The following is a 7,927-nucleotide window of genomic DNA, read 5'->3' as shown; positions in this document are numbered from 1 at the left end:
AAATAAACTGTACAAAGAAAGCAAAGAGGCTCACGAACACATGGAGGCTTAACAACACGCTCCTAAATAATCAATGGATCAATGACCAAATCAAAATGGAGATCCAGCAATATATGGAAACAAATGACAACAACAACACTAAGCCCCAACTTCTGTGGGACACAGCAAAAGCAGTCTTAAGAGGAAAGTATATAGCAATCCAAGCATATTTAAAAAAGGAAGAGCAATCCCAAATGAATGGTCTAATGTCACAATTATCGAAATTGGAAAAAGAAGAACAGATGAGGCCTAAGGTCAGCAGAAGGAGGGACATAATAAAGATCAGAGAAGAAATAAATAAAATTGAGAAGAATAAAACAATTGCAAAAATCAATGAAACCAAGAGCTGGTTCTTCGAGAAAATAAACAAAATAGATAAGCCTCTAGCCAGACTTATTAAGAAGAAAAGAGAGTCAACACAAATCAACAGTATCAGAAACGAGAAAGGAAAAATCACGACGGACCCCACGGAAATGCAAAGAATTATTGGAGAATACTATGAAAACCTATATGCTAACAAGCTGGGAAACCTAGGAGAAATGGACAACTTCCTAGAAAAATATAACCTTCCAAGATTGACCCAGGAAGAAACAGAAAATCTAAACAGACCAATTACCAGCAATGAAATTGAAGAGGTAATCAAAAAACTACCAAAGAACAAAACCCCCGGGCCAGATGGATTTACCTCGGAATTTTATCAGACATACAGGGAAGACATAATACCCATTCTCCTTAAAGTCTTCCAAAAAATAGAGGAGGAGGGGATACTCCCAAACTCATTCTATGAAGCTAACATCACCCTAATACCAAAACCAGGCAAAGACCCCACCAAAAAAGAAAACTACAGACCAATATCCTTGATGAACGTAGATGCAAAAATACTCAACAAAATATTAGCAAACCGAATTCAAAAATACATCAAAAGGATCATACACCATGACCAAGTGGGATTCATTCCAGGGATGCAAGGATGGTACAACATTCGAAAGTCCATCAACATCATCCACCACATCAACAAAAAGAAAGACAAAAACCACATGATCATCTCAATAGATGCTGAAAAAGCATTTGACAAAGTTCAACATCCATTCATGTTAAAAACTCTCAACAAAATGGGAATAGAGGGCAAGTACCTCAACATAATAAAGGCCATCTATGATAAAACCACAGCCAACATTATATTGAACAGCGAGAAGCTGAAAGCATTTCCTCTGAGATCGGGAACTAGACAGGGATGCCCACTCTCTCCACTGTTATTTAACATAGTACTGGAGGTCCTAGCCACGGCAATCAGACAAAATAAAGAAATACAAGGAATCCAGATTGGTAAAGAAGAAGTTAAACTGTCACTATTTGCAGATGACATGATACTGTACATAAAAAACCCTAAAGACTCCACCCCAAAACTACTAGAACTGATATCGGAATACAGCAAAGTTGCAGGATACAAAATCAACACACAGAAATCTGTGGCTTTCCTATATACTAACAATGAACCAACAGAGAGAGAAATCAGGAAAACAACTCCATTCACAATTGCATCAAAAAAAATAAAATACCTAGGAATAAACCTAACCAAAGAAGTGAAAGACTTATACTCTGAAAACTACAAGTCACTCTTAAGAGAAATTAAAGGGGACACTAACAGATGGAAACTCATCCCATGCTCGTGGCTAGGAAGAATTAATATCGTTAAAATGGCCATCCTGCCCAAAGCAATATACAGATTTGATGCAATCCCTATGAAACTACCAGCAACATTCTTCAATGAACTGGAACAAATAATTCAAAAATTCATATGGAAACACCAAAGACCCCGAATAGCCAAAGCAATCCTGAGAAAGAAGAATAAAGTAGGGGGGATCTCACTCCCCAACTTCAAGCTCTACTATAAAGCCATAGTAATCAAGACAATTTGGTACTGGCACAAGAGCAGAGCCACAGACCAATGGAACAGACTAGAGAATCCAGACATTAACCCAGACATATATGGTCAATTAATATTTGATAAAGGAGCCATGGACATACAATGGCGAAATGACAGTCTCTTCAACAGGTGGTGCTGGCAAAACTGGACAGCTACATGTAGGAGAATGAAACTGGACCATTGTCTAACCCCATATACAAAAGTAAACTCAAAATGGATCAAAGACCTGAATGTAAGCCATGAAACCATTAAACTCTTGGAAGAAAACATAGGCGAAAACCTCTTAGACATAAACATGAGTGACCTCTTCTTGAACATATCTCCCCGGGCAAGGAAAACAACAGCAAAAATGAGTAAGTGGGACTATATTAAGCTGAAAAGCTTCTGTACAGCAAAAGACACCATCAATAGAACAAGAAGGATCCCTACAGTATGGGAGAATATATTTGAAAATGACACATCCGATAAAGGCTTGACGTCCAGAATATATAAGGAGCTCTCATGCCTCAACAAACAAAAAACAAATAACCCAATTAAAAAATGGGCAGAGGAACTGAACAGACAGTTCTCCAAAAAAGAAATACAGATGGCCAACAGACACATGAAAAGATGCTCCACATCGCTAATTATCAGAGAAATGCAAATTAAAACTACAATGAGGTATCACCTCACACCAGTAAGGATGGCTGCCATCCAAAAGACAAACAACAACAAATGTTGGCGAGGCTGTGGAGAAAGGGGAACCCTCCTACACTGCTGGTGGGAATGTAAGTTAGTTCAACCATTGTGGAAAGCAGTATGGAGGTACATCAAAATGCTCAAAACAGACTTACCATTTGACCCAGGAATTCCACTCCTAGGAATTTACCCTAAGAATGCAGCAATCAAGTTTGAGAAAGACAGATGCACCCTATGTTTATTGCAGCACTATTTACAATAGCCAAGAATTGGAAGCAACCTAAATGTCCATCAATAGATGAATGGATAAAGAAGATGTGGTACATATACACAATGGAATACTACTCAGCTATAAGAAAAGGGCAAATCCAATCGTTTGCAGCAACATGGATGGAGCTGGAGGGTATTATGCTCAGTGAAACAAGCCAAGCGGAGAAAGAGAAATACCAAATGATTTCACTTATCTGTGGAATATAAGAACAAAGGAAAAACTGAAGGAACAAAACAGCAGCAGAATCACAGAACTCAACAATGGACTAACAGGTACCAAAGGGAAAGGGACTGGGGAGGATGGGTGGGTAGGGAGGGATAAGGGGGGGAGAAGTAGGGGGGTATTAAGATTAACATGCATGGGGGGTAGGAGAAAAGGGAGGGCTGTACAACACAGAGAAGGCAAGTAGTGATTCTACAACATTTTGCTATGCTGATGGACAGTGACTGTAAAGGGGTTTATAGGGGAGACCTGGTATAGGGAGAGCCTAGTAAACATAATATTCGTCATGTAAGTGTAGATTAGTGATAGCAAAAAAAAAAAAAAAAAAGGGCAGTTCCTGTGTGGTAACCTCCAACGAGTTCTACACAAGGGTATAAAGGGCATATAAAAGTGTAGGCAAAGGGTCTGTTTGTGTTTATACAGAGGATCAAAGCCTAATTGGGCTACCCCGAAAATGAACTAAGATACGATATGAAAAAGAACTTCCAACATCTGCACCCTCTGGAAGACTCATGCCAGAAGATGATCATCAAAAAACCCCAACAAAGATCCACGCACTGCTACAGCTGTAGATGCACTCATCCCACCAGTTCCTGGACCTGCCATGGGTATGAGGAAGGAGATATCTAAGCTGGCCTGTGCATACAGTAAAACAACAAAATTGGACTGGATCTATACTGTTGGAACTCAACCAAGAATTTGGAGAAGTGCAAATTGTAGCGCTCCAAAGTCTTACAACTACAAACTATTTATTGTTAAAAGAACATATGGCATGTGAACAGTCCCCAGGAATGGGTTGTTTTAATTTGTCTGATTTCTCTCAGACTGTTCAAGTTCAGTTGGACAATATCCACCATATCATAGATAAGTTTTCACAAATGCCTAAGGTGCCTAACTGGTTTTCTTGGTTTCACTGCAGATGGCTGGTAATTACAGATATGCTTTGGTTATGTAACTATACTCCTATTATGTTAATGTGTGTGTGCAATTTAAGTAGTAGCTTAAAACCTATACATGCTGAAGTTACTCTACAAGAAGATATGTCAAAGAAATAATCAATCTTCCCATGTTTTCTTCCGCCTGCTACTTCTATAGCTTTTCTTCTTCCTTCCTAATTACAACCCTTAAATAGAATTCGTGCCTCATATCAAATTTACCGAGTATCATAATTCTTCCAAGTGGTAAAGATACCTCAAGACAAATGCTGGGCATAGAAGCCACAGGGCATAAATATGCAAAGAAGTAAAAAGCTAACTTTTTCAAACAATAAGGCTTCTCTCTCACTTACCAACTTCACATTTCCCTGTATGGCCCCGGAAGATGACTGGTTAGCCAGAGACGGGTAAGATTCCTCAAGGGAGGAACAACCTAAGACAGGCACAGTCGCAGGGGGGCCATCAGGTGAGAAATTGGGGATCAAGAGAGGTGAGGCTTAGAACCTCACCCCCCCGTTCTGAGAGAAATCTTCTGCATACGTGGATGTTTTATTGCCCTGGTCTAGCTTGGATTAACACATAGTCTACAGGCACACACCTGATCATCTACATGTGCTCTCTTACAACACTAAACTATGTTTTCTACCTTTATCTTGTATCTACCTACCACTTCAGCATTTTATTAAAAATAATAATAATAAAGAGAGAAATGTGGTATCCACATATAAATCAAGTATAAAAACCAAATGAGTATTCATATTTGAACTGACTGTTTATAGTTCATAATGCATGAGCAAAACCGAAAGTTTCTGTGATGACTGCCCTTGTACTGTTCACTATGTAACTTATTCATTATGTAAGAATTTGTTCTACATGTAAAAACTTGTTTGTTATGCCTCAGAAGATTGGAGACTGACAAAAATTAGGCTTGGGGTGGAATAATGATTGTGCATTGAGCATTGACTCCCCTATACAGAATTTTATTGTCGTTAACAACCATTTGATCAATAAATATGAGAGATGCCCTCACAAAAAAAAAAAAAAAAAAAAAAAAAAAGGGACAGACTTCCAATGGTAAAATAAATTAGTAACCGGGATGTAATGTATAGCATAAGGAATATAGTCAAGATATTGTAACAGCCTGGTAGGGTGATAGCTGGAACCTAGAATTATGTATATAAATGTTCTACCACTGTGTTGTACACTTGAAACTCATGTAATGTAATACTGTGTGTCAACTACCCTTCAATAAAAAATAATTATTAAAAAAAAAAAAAAAAAAAAAAAAGAATTGAACTAAGACATACTTGTTACAATTAACATAAAATATAATTAAGTTCCTGAAATGGTGAGGGAGAGCAGTATGAATGTCCCTGGCCATCTTTAATGATATATTCTTGAGATCGTTTTGCCATCTGTTCATATCCTCTTAGTTGATTTGACCTTAAGTGTATGCTCTGTGTCTAGGGCACAGCAGGAAGCTACACCTCATCCACACAGGCATTAATCCTAGGACTCCGGTCTCAATACTTCAGCACGGTTTGCCTGAGCAAACACTCATTAAACACCAGTAGTGAGGATATTCTCCTAAAGGTCTCATTCTGACTCCTTAGAATGGTGGTACTCAGGTGTGGTTGGTAGACTAGTGCTAGTCCCTTAACTCTTCATTACTGGTCCACAATGAGATAAGTACAGAAACTGAGAATAAACATTTACAGTATGTAAATTACATATAATTTACAGTCTAATCAAAATACTTTAGAAATGAAAGGGGGATATAATTCCTCGCCCCAGTTCATGTATGTGGGTTTTTCTGCACACCACCAATTCTCTGACACAAGCTGACACAATTATCCTACAGTTTTACTCAATTCTGATACTGTCTAACTGTAGATAGCATCAGATTCCACGGGGCTCAGCCCTACATGATTGCCTCCCTACTTCAGGTGCCAATTACAAATCCAGGTTGTCACTTGTGCTTCTGACTGACAAGTTATAAATTGGAGGTCCTAATGACCTCCTACTTGGTTTTCATTAATTTCTAGAGTGAAGAACTCAGAGAAACTTTTTACTTACTAGACCACTGGTTTATTATAAAAAGATGTAACTTCAGAACAGCCAAATGGAAGTGATGTATAGGGCAAGGCACATGGGAAGGGGTGCAGAGCTTCCATGCCCCTCCAGGCCCTCCATTCTCCATGCACCTCCACACGTTCACCAACCTGGAAGCTCTCCAAGCCTTGTCCTTTGGGTTTTTACAGAAGCTTCATTACATAGCCACGATTGATTAAATCATTGACCATTGGCAATCATTCAGCCTCCAACCCTGATCCTCTCACGGGAGGTGAGGGGGCATGAGAGTGAAAGTTCCAACCCTCCACACATGGTTGGTTCCCCAGCACCCATCCTTTGCTGATTTCCAAAAGCCACCTTATTAACATAAACTCAGGTGTATTTGGAACGGGTTTGTTTGAATATCAAGACACCTTTATTACTTTTATCACTTAGGAAATTCCAAGGGTTTTAGGAGCTCTGTATCAGAAGCAGGGATGAAGACCAAACACATATTTCTTATTATAAATCACAGTATCACTGGGGACTATTAATAATTAAGCCAGAACAACAGACAGTAACTAGACTGTCCAGACAAACTGGAACATTTGGTCACCTCTTCCTTAGATTTCACTAGTGTTGGAGCCCTGTGAATATACCTGTCAAATGACTTCCTGAACCTCTCTTTTTCTGAATGTATTATACTCAGAAATTCCCAAATCCCAGGCATCGTACACTTGATGAGATAACTCTACAATTACACTTGGACTCCTTGTGCCCACCACTTTCTAAATCATTCTTGGAAATTGACTTATGACTGAAAGCTGTGCCTTGCCCAGTTGCGCGACAAGCTAAGACTTTGTCCCAGTGACTGACTTTTCCGAGGAGGGTGTTTTTGAGGGCCAGATTCTAGTCCTCAGCCATACCTCAACAAGGAGTCTTACAGTATGATGCAGGACCATGATGACTGAATAAAGTATTAAATGAAGCACTGAGAGTCATTAGAAACTTTAGTTAAAGTGCTTCTCAGGAAAATATTTTCCAAGGAGTTTGTTTTTCTGGTGGACTTGGTTTAACAAGAGGGCAGAGATTAGACCACACTGGAAATCTGCAGTTTCAGCTAGGCCTCTGCTGGGAGTATCTGTGAAATATCATGTGTTACTTGGGAATTATTACAGTGAAATTCAAATGTTTTTTCCCTGAGATAATCACAAAGTTATTTTTTAAAACCATCTTTTCCCTCATATGTTTTAAAATTGACAAATAAAAAATTTCATCATAACTCTAAATAAATAATTACAAAGGATATAATTTATGGTATCTTATAAATACTGTCATTTAAAAATAAAACCATCCCATCACTCTTTTCAATGTATGTAGTGGAGACTGAATACCACATATTTGATGAAATATAAATAGCATCATTCATTTAAAAATACTTAAGTCCTTCTTTAATAGCTGGTAATTCCACATTATTCCTTTTCCTTCTAGAACACATATTTCTAATTCACCCATAGATTTTCATCCTAAAGTAATATAATTATATGTTTGAAATTATTTCATTGATTTCTCTACAACAAAATAAACTTAAGTTTTTAATTTCCTGCATGTGTAAGTCTCTAAGTGTTAAAAAATTTCTCCTGGTTGAATCCCCTTGTTACCATGGCAATTATTAGCATTATATGTTTGATTAAAACAACGTAAACATAATACAAGATCTGATAAATTAACAAAAAGTAAAAATATATTGGGAATGCATCTCTTCACAAGATGAATGGAGCTTTAAAATTTTTAGTTCATTAA

Source organism: Manis pentadactyla, chromosome 2 (genome assembly GCF_030020395.1).
Source record: "Manis pentadactyla isolate mManPen7 chromosome 2, mManPen7.hap1, whole genome shotgun sequence".
Taxonomy (NCBI): domain Eukaryota; kingdom Metazoa; phylum Chordata; class Mammalia; order Pholidota; family Manidae; genus Manis; species Manis pentadactyla.
Note: the sequence above shows the minus strand (reverse complement) of the source record.